This window comes from Pseudophryne corroboree, chromosome 5 (assembly GCF_028390025.1).
Source record: "Pseudophryne corroboree isolate aPseCor3 chromosome 5, aPseCor3.hap2, whole genome shotgun sequence".
NCBI classification, from domain to species: domain Eukaryota; kingdom Metazoa; phylum Chordata; class Amphibia; order Anura; family Myobatrachidae; genus Pseudophryne; species Pseudophryne corroboree.
Genome location: NC_086448.1, coordinates 757,623,275 through 757,638,823, shown reverse-complemented (window position 1 = coordinate 757,638,823; position 15,549 = coordinate 757,623,275). Strand labels below are relative to the sequence as shown.

At 48.6% G+C, this 15,549-nt stretch overlaps 1 long non-coding RNA gene across 1 annotated transcript in view; it reads right to left on the bottom strand.

The window, feature by feature from the left end:
- Positions 1 to 15,549, bottom strand: part of LOC134929419 (uncharacterized) — a 73,920-nt gene that overhangs the window by 43,000 nt on the left and 15,371 nt on the right. Inside the window, exon 2 of the long non-coding RNA XR_010178553.1 lies at positions 12,480 to 12,797. This is a non-coding gene — a long non-coding RNA (uncharacterized LOC134929419). The remainder of the gene's footprint in view (positions 1 to 12,479; positions 12,798 to 15,549) is intronic.

Here is a 15,549-nt window from a genome sequence, read left to right as displayed (position 1 = left end):
AAACTACTGTTCTCTCCTGGAGTAATCCAGGCACATATACTACTGTTCTCTCCTGGAGTAAATCAGACACATACACTACTGTTCTCTCCTGGAGTAACCAAGGCACATATACTACTGTTCTCTCCTGGAGTAAATCAGGCACATATACTACTGTTCTCTCCTGGAGTAACCAAGGCACAAATACTACTCTTCTCTCCTGGTGTAACCCAGGCACATATACTACTATTCTCTCCTGGAGTAAATTAGGCACATATACTACTGTTGTCTCCTGGAGTAAATCAGGCACATATACTACTGTTCTCTCCTGGAGTAACCCAGGCACATATACTACTCTTCTCTCCTGGTGTAACCCAGGCACATATACTACTGTTCTCTCCTGGTGTAACCCAGGCACATATACTACTCTTCTCTCCTGGTGTAACCCAGGCACATACACTACTCTTCTCTCCTGGTGCAACCCAGGCACATATACTGCTGTATTCTCCTGGTGTAACCCAGGCACATATACTAGTGTTCTCTCCAGACGTAAGCCAAGCACATATACTACTGTTCCCTCCTTTTGTAAACCAAGCACATACACTAGTGTTCTCTCCAGGAGTACACCAAGCACATATACTACCGTTCTCGCCAGGAGTAAATCAAGAACATATACTACTGTTCTCTCTAGGTAGGTCTGGATTATAAGGAAGGGGTTGGAACAGACAAGGCTGTCTCCCAGGGACTCCTCCACTGTCCACAAACATTGCCCCCAGCACATTTCTGCCGAGCAATTACCAGCATCAGTGGTGACATGTCACAGGGGTGGTAACTGCCCGCGTTCAGGATCCCGGCAGGTGGACCTCAACAGTCAAAATATTGATAGCAGGATCCTGATGGACAGAACCCGAAGGTAACTACTGGCCTTGCGGTTAGGGTTAGGCACTATGGGGATGGTTAGGGTTAGGTTGCGTGACGGGTGCTAGAGTTAGGCTGCAGGGGGGATGGTTAGGGTCAGGCAGTGGGGGAGTTTAGGGTTAGGCAGTGGGGGAGTTTAGAGTTAGGCTGCAGGAGGGAATGGTTAAGGTCAGGGGTGGTTTTAGGGATAGGGTAAAATACTTACCACAATCCATTGGAATTGTGATTGTCTGAATCCTGCTGTCGGTATTCTGACTGTCGGGATCCTGACTGGCAGGAATTTGACCGTTCACCTATACTGATGTTCTCATGTACTCTCCTGAAGCAAACCAGGCATATACATAACTTTTCTCTTGAGGAGTAAACTAACCACATATGCTATCCTGAGCTGAATGTATCCTGCGTAAATGGCATTTCTCTGTGTGCATTTTGTACTTGCCGTTTAGACACAAATGTTATCCAATTAAGTATGTCACCTGTAGTTTCTATTTTTGGACACTACATACCTCCTTGCCATTGGCATATATTTGATGGATTCAGGGGGCCCGCACCTCACGTGGGTACGATATCTTGGTTGTTGGGATGTTGACCGACACCTGGATCCCAACATTGAGAATGTTGACAGGGGATGGGATAATTATTTTACCCCTACCCTAACCTGCCTAGGGTGGCGGCTAGGGCTAAGACAGCGGGGGTGACGGCTAGGGTTAAGACACTGGGGGTTGCGGTAGGGCTAAGACTCAAGAGGGGGGGGGCGGCAATGGCTAATCTCCCCTTCTAGCGCCTAAAAGTAACCCCCCCCCCCCGGGCTCTAACCCTAACAGTGACTCCGATACTTACCTTTTGGATATCAGCGATTGGTGTTCCACAGGCTTGCCTACTTTTTGGCTGCTCCCTCTGGGAGGGAGCAGCCAGGTCACACTGGAGGAAGCATGGAAGAGGCGGTATGTAACCCCGCCCCCTGCTTTACAATGCCCTCATTACCGGCATTTTAAAGCGAGGGGGGGCGGCTCTGAAGATGCAATTTATCGCAAATTGCATCATTGCCCCGCCCCCTTCCCTGTGCGAAGGGATGCCACAGGGAGAGGGTGGCAGTGAGCGGGTGTAAGTGGCGGGGTGAGCGGCATGTGGGAGACTTGCCTACTTCCCCAGGGGGCCGAGAGTGCCACGCGATTTTCGGGAGCCTGCTGGCCTTTTTGGAAGAGTAGGTAAGTATGGTGTTCCGGTGTCGGGATTCCAGCATCAGTCACATGACCGCTGGCATCACAACTGCCGAGATGCTTAACGCATCCCCACCGTACACCCAGCACCTATATAATTATACTTACCCCTCCGGAGTCCTGCGTTGGCTGGTGCTGCAGACAGAAATATCTGGGAAAAGTGCCACCACGCATGCACAGTAGAGACGTCTCTAGAAAGCACGCCATGTTTCCAGAGACCTGCGCATACGCAGTACACTGCAGCACAAAGGCAGAGTCTGCTGTGCTGCCAGAAAGGAGGGAACCCTCTACTCTCTTACACTTTGCTCCTTGCCTTCAAAGATTTATATTCCTTCATATAAAACTATTTTCTTCCTGCTCCAAACTGCTTCCCTAGCATCTGCACAGTTAAAAATGTTTATGTTCCCTTCTGTCAACCAAATTTCACTGTCATCTGATAAAAATCTGTCTCCTATAATTCTCCCACCGACAATGGGCCTAATTCAGACTCTGTTGCTGATGAGCAAAAATCTCTATGCAACAATTTTTGCACATCTGCGCATGCGCATAAGCTGGTATGTGCGAGGACCTAAAGTGCATTCTCTTCAGAACGCAGTTTAAGACCTGGAGTGGGGCGGGAATGGGACGTCGACCCCAAGACTACGCTCCATTTAAGGGGTACGGTCCAGACAACGGAGTGGTGTCCGGCCCGTTGCTGGGGTGGGGGCAGCTGTGTGACGTCACACGCAGCCGCTGCAACCCTTAACATGGTGGGTAGCCGTCTGCATTCGCAGTGAGGCTGTGTAGGCAGAGGGATATCCTAAACATGCGCAAGCATTGCCGCCATGCAATGCTTTCGCATGTCTGCCGGGATGATGGGGGGAGGTGACGGAGGCTGGATCTGGCATGTGGGGTGAGCTTGCCTTGTGCTGGGCGTCCCCCTGCATGCATAAGAATTGGACCGTAGATGTGCATTTTTTCACACATCTACGATCAGGTCTGAATTACCCCCTTACTTACCTTCGTCTTAACTCCACCATATTGTACATGCCAAAAATATTTTAGTTTATTATTAAGAGCTTGTGCAGTGTGTATGTAATATGTCTGAAAACCACGGCACTGATGATTTGTATAACAAATAATATCTTTAATTAAAAAACACACAAAAAAAACAACACTGTAAAGTTAGACAACAACTTTAACATAAGTAACATGTCAAAGTCGGAAAAATATCATGCTACACGTTGCCATATATCCACCCCATGCGCGTGCCTGCTGCACGTGCACATTCTCTCCCGTGCGTGCGGATACTCGCAGCCGCGTGATGGCGCCCCCTCGGCCATGCGCTCGAGCGCGTGGTATGTGCATTTACGGTAGAGTTTGTGTGCGTCTAGCGGGCGACTCAATCGTTAAATAATAAAACCAAATAGTATGTTTTATAGATAATGTTCCCCTTAATAATGACTGTAAGTTTGTTTAATGTAAATGGTCGCTGGACAGAGGAATTCCTCTTTGTATGGTACGAAGGGTCAGACAGGGTTTGAACAGCTGTGTCTGGTACCTAACTAAAGAACATTTTATTAGAAACAATCCGGTGCTGGTTAGGTAAAGATTAGTCGCTCCTGCGTATAGTTATGGCCATTAGTATTTTCTGGACATTTACTATATTTGCGATTCATTACCCATGCGGCGGGAATCTTCAGATTCCCTCCCACCTGAGCAGTTTGATATAGTCGCAGCCCACCTGTTCAAACTAACCTATGACCTTTTGTTATGATGCAGGGAGACATTCCTGTGTCCAATGAACAATGAGATTATAGGTCCCTTTGTAGTGTACTGTACTCAGTGTATATAAGATCAGCCAGCCTGGGCAGCTCTCTCACTCTCCACAAACGGTTTTCATATTGACTAACTCGGAGCTGGTACCAGAAGCTGCGCAGCGATCATTCCCCAGTGTGTGTAAGTAATTCTCTGTAATCAACTTGTTCTCTGTTTGTATTGGCCATACTCTCTCCCTCTCCGTTATTGTATAAGATTGTGACGCAATTGTATATTTCTGTCTAGATATTCTGTTAGAGTTATATGTTAGCTTGTAGTGTATGACTTGTAAACTGTTTCCCCTTTTCGATATAACTAAAAGCTTGTTAGTAAAGATGTTGGAACCTTAGCAAGGTATCGTGTGTTCATTACATTGCAGAGGGTAATAGGAGCGTCTCAAACGCTCAAGCAGCTTTAGCATTAACAAGGTTAAGCAGCGTTACATCGCTACAGTATTTCAGTACAAGGTTTACAGTATAAGAGTATCCTTTCTGTGTGTTACATTCAAGGTTTACTGATTGTCATCCCGTGAGCGTCTGCGCCGCTCGTGTTCTCCTCGTGGACTCGAGCGTCCGCTACGCTGGTAGCGTAGCATTACGGTAGTCGGCCGCCTATAGCGTGCTCGACACCACGCATTAAGCTGTGAGCGAGCGTGTCGCATGTGCGTCTCGATCACGGCCGAGCGTATGCTACGCTAAGTGCGTACCCTTACGGTACCCCATACGCCAATTGCGTACTGTGTCTCTTACCCATTTATTGTGAATGTTATAAGATAAATAGATAGCCTTAACAAACAGCCCAGGGAAAGGCAACCTGTGGCTCTCCAGCAGCTGTGGAACTACACATCCCAGCAAGCCATGCTGTTAGGGAATGCTAAAACTGTGGCAAGACAAGTTGCACAGCAGCTGGAGTACCAGAGGTTGTCTAAGGGCCTAATTCAGACCTGATCACAGCAGCAAATTTGTTAGCAAATGGGCAAAACCATGTGCACTGCGGGGGGGAGATATAACATGTGCAGAGAGAGTTAGAATTGGGTGGGTTAAATTGTTTCTGTGTAGGGTAAATACTGGCTGCTTTATTTTTACACTGCAATTTAGATTTGAGTTTGAACACACCCCACCCAAATCTAACTCTCTCTGCACATGTTACATCTGCCCCCCCAACCCCTGCAGTGCACATGGTTTTGCCCATTTGCTAACAAAGACGGTCATTCCGAGTTGTTCGCTAGCTGCTTTCACTCGCAGTGCGGCGATTAAGTGAAAAAGCGGCATTTCTGCGTATGCGTATGGTGTGCAGTGCGCACGCTCGACGTACTTTCACACAAAACTATGCAGTTTCACACAAGCTCTAGCGACGCTTTTCAGTTGCACTGCTTATCGGTGAGTGATTGACAGGAAGTGGGTGTTTCTGGGCGGGAACTGCCCGTTTTCGGGGAGTGTGTGGAAAAACGCAGGCGTGCCCGATAAAAACGCAGGAGTGTCTGAGGAAACGGGGGAGTGGCTGGCCGAACGCAGGGCGTGTTTGTGACGTCAAAACAGGAACTAAACAGACTGAAGTGATCGCTAGCTAGGAGTAAGTCTTGAGCTACTCTGAATCTGCACAATCTTTTTTTGTAGCAGCGCTGCGATCCTTTTGTTCGCACTTCTGCTAAGCTAAGATACACTCCCAGAGGGCGGCGGCCTAGCGTTTGCACTGCTGCTAAAAACAGCTAGCGAGCGAACAACTCAGAATGAGGGCCCAAGTTGCTGCTGCGATTAGGTCTGAATTGGGCCCTATATCTGCCACAGCCTTAGAAGGGCAACTTACTATGCAACCACTACCTCTTGGCACCAGTAGGTGGAGTAATGGTAAAAATAATTCAGTTGGCAGGTCGAGTTCTGGTTTTTGTTTAGTTACTATGGGTTTCATTTACAATTGTAATTTTTGCTGAAACATACAGGTACAATAAAGGATGTATAATTTCCTTGGTACCTTACCTGCGTATTTTCTGGTGCATGTTTCTTATGAACTTTATGCGCATTTTAGTGCGGCTGCATAGTAGATACAACAGTCACCATCATAAACCATCAACTTGATGATGATGGTGATGACTGACGTCTAAAAGAAGTATGAAAATAAGACAGAAAAATAAGCATAATTCATAATTCATACTTTCCTACTCTCCCGGAAGCTGCGGGAGGCTCCCGTTTTTTGGGGTAGCCCCCCGCACCCCCGGAAGAGTAGGCAGGTCTCCCGCATCCTGCTCGCATCCTAGTGATGCGGGCAGGATGGAGAGTTCGCGGGTTCCTGAGTTCGCGGGACCGTGGAGTGGGGAAGGGGTTAAAATGACGTAATTTTAGCCCTGCCCCTTTCACACAGACCTGCGAATCACAGCATTTTCCGGATGTGGCGGCGGGTCTTGATGATGTCACAGCCCGGTCCCGCCCCCTGAAGTCTTCTGCAGCGTCTCCTCTCCGGTCTTCTCCCGGAGAGGAGACATTCAAAGTAGGTAAGTATGGGGTAATTCAGACTGGATCGCTGCAGCGGCAGCAATCGCAGTCTGAATTCCTTTTGTAGAATTCACCCGCAGTAACCTGTGCAGGGGGGGGGGGGGGTAGAGCCAGACATGCGGGACGGTCTAGCCCTGTGCTGGGCGGCGTCCCTCCGCATGTCTGAGAAACTGATCGTAAATGTGCTAAATTTAGCACATATACGATCAGATCTGAATCACCTCCATAGTCTGATACTCGGGGACATACAGAATGGGTTTCTCACACAAAAGCTTCAAACAGCACCATACTAAGCCAGGCTGAGAAGTTCTCACTATAACAGGGAGACCAGAGGCATGGGGTGGGAACCAGCCATAGCTTAGTCAGCATAGTGTTGTTATTATTCACCATTTTATTTGCCACTAGCATGTTTGGGAAGTGCTATCAACTCAGACTGATTCTCATTAAAGGGGGAGGGGAATCTAGTTCTTCGCAATTCCAATCCAGCCTAGGGAATTCAGACTTGCACTAGGCAGGTTGGAGGAAGTTTCCACTATTATAGGGGGACCTCTTCATGGTTTGGAAGGCCCTCATCACACTTACGCCAATGTTGTCAGTTCTGCCAATAAGTTACAAATTTCACTATCTATGGGACTTGAAATCATTGCCAATCTTTGGGCCTAATTCACACCTGATTGCAACAACAAACTTTTTCTCTAATGGGCAAACCATGGGGGGTCATTCCGAGTTGATCGCTCGCTAGCTGTTTTTAGCAGCCGTGCTAACGCATAGTCACCGCCCACTGGGGAGTGTATTTTTGCTTTGCAAGTGTGGGAACGCCTGTGCAGCCGAGCTCTGCAAAAAACATTTTGTGCAGTTTCTGAGTAGGCCTGAACTTACTCAGCCCTTGCGATCACTTTAACTTGTCTGGTCCCGGAATTAACATCAGACACCCGCCCTGCAAACGGTTGGACACACCTGCGTTTTACCAAACACTCCCAGAAAACGGTCAGTTGACACCCATAAACGCCTTCTTCTTGTCAATCTCCTTGCGATCGGCTGTGCAAATGGATTCTTCGTTAAATCCATCATCCAGCAATGATCCGCTTTGCACCCGTACGACATGCCTGCGCATTGCGGTGCATACGCATGCACAGTAGTGACCTGATCAATGCGCTGCGAAAAACGTCAGCGTGCAATCAGGTCGGAATGACCCCCCATGTGCACTGCAGGGGTGGCAGATGTAACATGTGCAGAGAGAGTAAGATTTGGGTGGGGTGTGTTTAAACTTTAAACTGAAATCTAAATTGCATTAGTCAAATAAAGCAGCCAGTATTTACCCCATATCAGCCTGCTTTGGAAAAAGCATTTCAGGGAGATTGCTACATCTGAGAGGCGTGTCATAAACATGACTGACATCCAAATGTAAATGAGCCCCAAAGTTAGTAAGATCTACTTGTTGAAGAAAAGACACTCATATTTTACCATATACTGAAAGTGTCCACGAGAAACGTTATTTAAAATGCATGTAGCCATAGGGATCATTGTGTCTTATAACCACTACAGGGAAATGGCACTGATGAACCCATTTGAATGTATGTGTCTATGATTTATTCCCCCCCCCCCCCCCCCCCCAAGAATGTAACAGCTTCATAATGGGGTTAAGGTGCAATCATGGAGATTGCTGGACTATTCAGGGAGTCAGGGAGATTGCTGCTATTTCAGGCAGTCTCCTGCAGAATGAGGGAGGGTAGGCAAGTATGACTTAATGTGACTGCTCTGCAAAGGAACCTAATTGAGGCAGAGATTCTAATGGGATGTGGTGCAGGTGAGACTGTGTTTATGGCAAAGGGGACGTGGTCTCGTAGGTAGGGGCGTGGTCCATACTTACCTACTCTCCCGGATTCTGCGGGAGACACCCGGTTTTCGGGTAGTCCCCCGCAGCCCCCGGAAGAGTGGGCACCCCTCCCGCATTCTGCCCACTTCCTAGTGAAGTGGGCAGAATAGGGAGAATAACACCATAAAATCACGGACCCAGCGGGGGGGCGGAGCCTAATGACGCGATCAGATGCTAATCGCGTCATTTTAGCCCCGCCCCTAACTAAATTTCATCCAATTACCGTCTTTTCCCGGTGGGTGGGCGGGGCCTGCTGATGTAATCAGCTTGGCTCCTCCCTCATCACCGCCCACCTGCTTCTCCTCTCCGGTCATCTCCCGGAGAGGAGAGTTAAAATATCGGTAAGTATGGCGTGGTCTCATGGCCAGAATCTCCATTTTGTCGCTCTAGGTGTCCCGGGTGTTGCGGGCTGCACCCGGGGACTAGTGTGTGTGCGGTGCTGGCTGCTGCACAGTGACAGGAGATGGGTGCTGCACATAATGTCACAGTGCAACACATGGCTCCTGTGACTGAAGAGGAGCCAGCACTTTGGTGTCACCCCTTGGCGGGTGACACTTGGGTGCGGGCTGCACCCCCGTTGTGATGCCACTGACCCATGGGAAGCTTTATGTGGCTTAACCATGTGTTAGTAGCCCCAAGCTGTTAGTCCCTGAAGAAAAACTGCAAATATTGTTTACAAATAAATTTTGTGATCAATGGGCCTAATTCAGTAAGGACTGCTAATTCTGCTAAGTAGCATGCTGGGGGCCGCCCATCGCAAGTCAAGGCCGCCCAGCATGCCGCCTTCCCGTCTTGACCACGCTGAAATTGCGGTCACACTGCAATTTCAGCATGATTGTAAAAAATGGGGTAGCCTCCTGCAGGCGCAGCCTGGCTGTGCCCACAGGAGGCCTGCCTCCATTTTGTGATCACAGCGGCTGTGTGTGATGTCACGCAGCTGCCCTGACCACGCCCCCCTGTTTCTCCATTGCCGCCCCCGTTTTTAAGCCTCGGCCCCGCCCCGCAAACATCTCTGCCTAATTGAGGGTCGCCACAGAAAATGCGGGCGCATGCCCAGGATGGGCCCTGCGCATGAGCCCGCATCCTCTTAGCAATTTTTGCGGTTGGATCACTTATTGCGATTGCGATCCAACCTGAATCAGGCCCCATGTGTACAATCTAGATGCCAGTAAGCGAGCAAAACTGCGGGCAAATGCTAGCAATAAAAATTAATGTAATACTTTTTAACAATAAGTGAAATCACATTTCCCTTACGCTAGTCATGTAAAAGATAACAGGGGCCTCAAACCAGAAATAACCAGTCTTGGCCGGTCTGGTGGGGTGTGTGAGGTCATGCTGATGTCATAATGACAACTGCCTATATCAGTGCTGTGCTGTTGCTGTCTCTCACATATGCCTTTAGAGGCCTGGGATGGCATAGCACACTGGCAGAAGGTTAGTGACTGGACAAAGATAAGGGCAGCTTAGTTTGAAACGTCTGCAGACTTTTAGCATGACTAGTATAATATATGACTTATGACCTTGGGCATAACATAGTATTGGATAAAAACAAAATCTCACACCTACTGGGACAGTGCCGTTACTTAACAACCACAAGTGGCTGCAAATGGGCCATTGGAGAAATTCGAATCGCGCTGTCTAGATGGGCCTATAATGTTCCTAATTACAGGTAAATCCTTTATGTGCAGCCGCACCTATGACATCTCCTTGGAGTTGTTTGGTGAGCCTATAACATTGCTAATGAAATCCTTTACTCTCTCTCTGCCTGCCTAAATCCCAGTATGCCAGTATTGCCGGCTGATCCATTTTTATTAATGTGCAGAGATGTAAGAGAATCAGAGGCGGAACTACCGCCAGTTCAACCAGTGCGTTGCACTGGGACCCGCCTCTGTCCAGGGGCCTAAAGCATGTAATGAGTCAAACTGACTTATTACATGCCGCTGTGCGCTGCGGGCAACCGCTGCCCGCAGCACACAGCCGCCCGGAGAGGAGAGGAGCAGCGGTACGGGGGAAGGAGGTGGAGGAGGGAGCCGCAGCAGGGCTTTGTTACTGGTGGAGGCGCTGCTGCTGCTGCCCCTCTGCTTCACTATAGGCTGTCTTCCGAGAACAGCCTATAGTGAAGCAGAGGGGCAGCAGCGCCTCCACCAATAACACAGCGCTGCTGCGGCTCCCTCCTCCACCTCCCTCATCCTCCTTCTCTCCTGCCCGGGAATCATCAAGCTGCACCGAGGAGCCTGAGCCAGCGGAGAGGGTAAGTATAATTCATTCATTCTTTCTTTCTTTCTTTCTTTCTTTCTTTCTTTCTTTCTTTCTTTCGACTGCCTGCCGCAATGTGTAAAAATGGGGGACTGCCTGCCGCAATGTGTAAAAAGGGGGAATCTGCTTGCAGCTATGTGTAAAAATGGGGGACTGTCTGCCGCTATGTGTAAAAAGGGGGAATCTGCCTGCCGCAATGTGTAAAAAGGGGGAATCTGCTTGCCGCTATGTGTAAAAATGGGGGACTGCCTGCCGCTATGTGTAAAAATGGGGAATCTGCCTGCCGCAATGTGTAAAAATGGGGAATCTGCCTGTCGCAATGTGTAAAAAGGGGGAATCTGCCTGCCGCAATGTGTAAAAATGGGGGAATCTGCCTGCCGCAATGTGTAAAAAGGGGGAATCTGCCTGCCGCAATGTGTAAAAAGGGGGAATCTGCTTGCCGCTATGTGTAAAAATGGGGGACTGCCTGCCGCTATGTGTAAAAAGGGGGAATCTGCCTGCCGCAATGTGTAAAAAGGGGGAATCTGCTTGCCGCTATGTGTAAAAATGGGGGACTGCCTGCCGCTATGTGTAAAAATGGGGAATCTGCCTGCCGCAATGTGTAAAAATGGGGAATCTGCCTGTCGCAATGTGTAAAAAGGGGGAATCTGCCTGCTGCAATGTGTAAAAATGGGGGACTGCTTGCCGCTATGTGTAAAAATGGGGAATCTGCCTGCTGCTATGTGTAAAAAGGGGGAATCTGCCTGCCGTAATGTGTAAAAAGGGGAACGCTGTCTGCCGTAATGTGTAACAAGGGCACGCTATCTGCCGTAATGTGTAAAAAGGGGACGCTGTCTGCCGTTATGTGTAAAAAGTGTACGCTGTCTGCCGTTAATGTGTAAAAAGGGGACGCTGTCTGCCGTAATGTGTAAAAAGGGGGACGCTGTCTGCCGTTATGTGTAAAAAGTGTACGCTGTCTGCCGCTATGTGTAACAAGGGCACGCTGTCTGCCATTATGAGTAAATAGGGGACGCTGTCTGCCGTTATGTGTAAAAAGTGCACGCTGTCTGCCGTAATGTGTAAAAAGGGGGACGCTGTCTGCCGTAATGTGTAAAAAGGGGACGCTGTCTGCCGTAATGTGTAAAAAGAGGAATCTGTCCGCTGTAAGGTGTAAAAGGGTCTCTACCTGGTGTAGTGGTGCTACTGTGCGGCGTAATTTGAATAATGGAGACTACTGTGCACCGTTTTATGAATAGGTATTATTTTGTGGCCACACCCCTTCCCCACGAAGCCACGCCACTATGTATTTTTGCGCGCGCCTACGGCGCGCACAGCCCCTGTTTTGCATGCAGGGGTGGGGCTCCGATGCCGTTTCTTGCACACAGTGCTAAAATGTCTAGTTACGGCACTGTTGCTAGGTATCCATCTCTCTGGCCCTGAGCAGGTCCCCCTCACCAGATCCTCTCCAGGGGTAAGGGGGTGGACTTGGATGGGATGTGTGTGTGTGGGGGGGGGGGGGGGGGGGCGGCAAAGCATTTTGTCGCACCTGGGCCCACCGCTCGCTAGTTCCGCCACTGAAGAGAATTATATTGTGCTTTAATCATTACTTTTGTTTTTACTCAACACTATATACAGATGTAGCCATGCTGATCATGGCTACATCTGAGGCAAACGTGCGCCGTCAACACAGCTATGCGCGCCTGTGCCTAGCTGTGCCGAGCTGCGGCATTTGCTGCTCCCATCCATGCGTATGGGGCACACACACGTCTTAGATGTCCAGATGTACGCGGTGCGGTCGCTCCTAACAAGGCGCAATCGTGGTATGATGTAGCCATGACGAGATTGGCTACATTTGTACAGCTGTAATCCCTGTTAGCGTCAGAAATGAATGCTATGGTGGTTATGACTGTCCCCCTCCCCCGCCCCTTACTCCAATTCTTCTCTTGCTCTCTTTTTTCACTCTCTCACCATTGACGTGTAGGTGCGTTTTTCTCCTGCCGGGTAAATAGGTCAAAATAGCAGATTTGAGGCGACAGAAGGGATGACTGGATTAGGCAAGGCTAATAGGTGGGCGGGTGGTCTGGGCAAACTCTGCATAGTCTCTTAATGCCTAGAGGTACGGGCAGTCCTTCAGCCATGGGTCCCCAGAGGTTTCCTCCACAAGGGGTTTTTTCCTCTCCTGAGTGCTAAAGGATGACTCTTCATGAGGCATGAGGCTCCAGCCATCTTGTTCCTCTTATAAGACAAGTTTGTAAGATTACTTGACCAATCTTCGTCCGAAATTCCCTATTTTAGAATGCAGAGTAAATAATAATATTAATAATTACAAAATAATAATAATCACCATCATCATTATCATCATCATCATAAGAAAAAGACGAACAAAAAGAAGAACAAAAACAGACTAAATTTTACTTTAAAAAAAAATAGACATTTATTTTTTAAATATATTTTGCTTGAAGTTGTATTTATTAATAAATCGTCTCAAAAGTAGAGATGAGCGCCTGAAATTTTTCGGGTTTTGTGTTTTGGTTTTGGGTTCGGTTCCGCGGCCGTGTTTTGGGTTCGAACGCGTTTTGGCAAAACCTCACCGAATTTTTTTTGTCGGATTCGGGTGTGTTTTGGATTCGGGTGTTTTTTTCCAAAAACACTAAAAAACAGCTTAAATCATAGAATTTGGGGGTCATTTTGATCCCAAAGTATTATTAACCTCAAAAACCATAATTTACACTCATTTTCAGTCTATTCTGAATACCTCACACCTCACAATATTATTTTTAGTCCTAAAATTTGCACCGAGGTCGCTGTGTGAGTAAGATAAGCGACCCTAGTGGCCGACACAAACACCGGGCCCATCTAGGAGTGGCACTGCAGTGTCACGCAGGATGTCCCTTCCAAAAAACCCTCCCCAAACAGCACATGACGCAAAGAAAAAAAGAGGCGCAATGAGGTAGCTGTGTGAGTAAGATTAGCGACCCTAGTGGCCGACACAAACACCGGGCCCATCTAGGAGTGGCACTGCAGTGTCACGCAGGATGGCCCTTCCAAAAAACCCTCCCCAAACAGCACATGACGCAAAGAAAAAAAGAGGCGCAATGAGGTAGCTGTGTGAGTAAGATTAGCGACCCTAGTGGCCGACACAAACACCGGGCCCATCTAGGAGTGGCACTGCAGTGTCACGCAGGATGTCCCTTCCAAAAAACCCTCCCCAAACAGCACATGACGCAAAGAAAAAAAGAGGCGCAATGAGGTAGCTGACTGTGTGAGTAAGATTAGCGACCCTAGTGGCCGACACAAACACCGGGCCCATCTAGGAGTGGCACTGCAGTGTCACGCAGGATGTCCCTTCCAAAAAACCCTCCCCAAACAGCACATGACGCAAAGAAAAAAAGAGGCGCAATGAGGTAGCTGACTGTGTGAGTAAGATTAGCGACCCTAGTGGCCGACACAAACACCGGGCCCATCTAGGAGTGGCACTGCAGTGTCACGCAGGATGTCCCTTCCAAAAAACCCTCCCCAATCAGCACATGATGCAAAGAAAAAGAAAAGAAAAAAGAGGTGCAAGATGGAATTGTCCTTGGGCCCTCCCACCCACCCTTATGTTGTATAAACAAAACAGGACATGCACACTTTAACCAACCCATCATTTCAGTGACAGGGTCTGCCACACGACTGTGACTGATATGACGGGTTGGTTTGGACCCCCCCCAAAAAAGAAGCAATTAATCTCTCCTTGCACAAACTGGCTCTACAGAGGCAAGATGTCCACCTCATCTTCACCCTCCGATATATCACCGTGTACATCCCCCTCCTCACAGATTATCAATTCGTCCCCACTGGAATCCACCATCTCAGCTCCCTGTGTACTTTGTGGAGGCAATTGCTGCTGGTCAATGTCTCCGCGGAGGAATTGATTATAATTCATTTTAATGAACATCATCTTCTCCACATTTTCTGGATGTAACCTCGTACGCCGATTGCTGACAAGGTGAGCGGCGGCACTAAACACTCTTTCGGAGTACACACTTGTGGGAGGGCAACTTAGGTAGAATAAAGCCAGTTTGTGCAAGGGCCTCCAAATTTCCTCTTTTTCCTGCCAGTATAAGTACGGACTGTGTGACGTGCCTACTTGGATGCGGTCACTCATATAATCCTCCACCATTCTATCAATGTTGAGAGAATCATATGCAGTGACAGTAGACGACATGTCCGTAATCGTTGTCAGGTCCTTCAGTCCGGACCAGATGTCAGCATCAGCAGTCGCTCCAGACTGCCCTGCATCACCGCCAGCGGGTGGGCTCGGAATTCTGAGCCTTTTCCTCGCACCCCCAGTTGCGGGAGAATGTGAAGGAGGAGATGTTGACAGGTCGCGTTCCGCTTGACTTGACAATTTTGTCACCAGCAGGTCTTTCAACCCCAGCAGACCTGTGTCTGCCGGAAAGAGAGATCCAAGGTAGGCTTTAAATCTAGGATCGAGCACGGTGGCCAAAATGTAGTGCTCTGATTTCAACAGATTGACCACCCGTGAATCCTTGTTAAGCGAATTAAGGGCTGCATCCACAAGTCCCACATGCCTAGCGGAATCGCTCCGTGTTAGCTCCTCCTTCAATGCCTCCAGCTTCTTCTGCAAAAGCCTGATGAGGGGAATGACCTGACTCAGGCTGGCAGTGTCTGAACTGACTTCACGTGTGGCAAGTTCAAAGGGCATCAGAACCTTGCACAACGTTGAAATCATTCTCCACTGCACTTGAGACAGGTGCATTCCACCTACTATATCGTGCTCAATTGTATAGGCTTGAATGGCCTTTTGCTGCTCCTCCAACCTCTGAAGCATATAGAGGGTTGAATTCCACCTCGTTACCACTTCTTGCTTCAGATGATGGCAGGGCAGGTTCAGTAGTTTTTGGTGGTGCTCCAGTTTTCTGTACGTGGTGCCTGTACGCCGAAAGTGTCCCGCAATTCTTCTGGCCACCGACAGCATCTCTTGCACGCCCCTGTCGTTTTTTTTAAAATTCTGCACCACCAAATTCAAGGTATG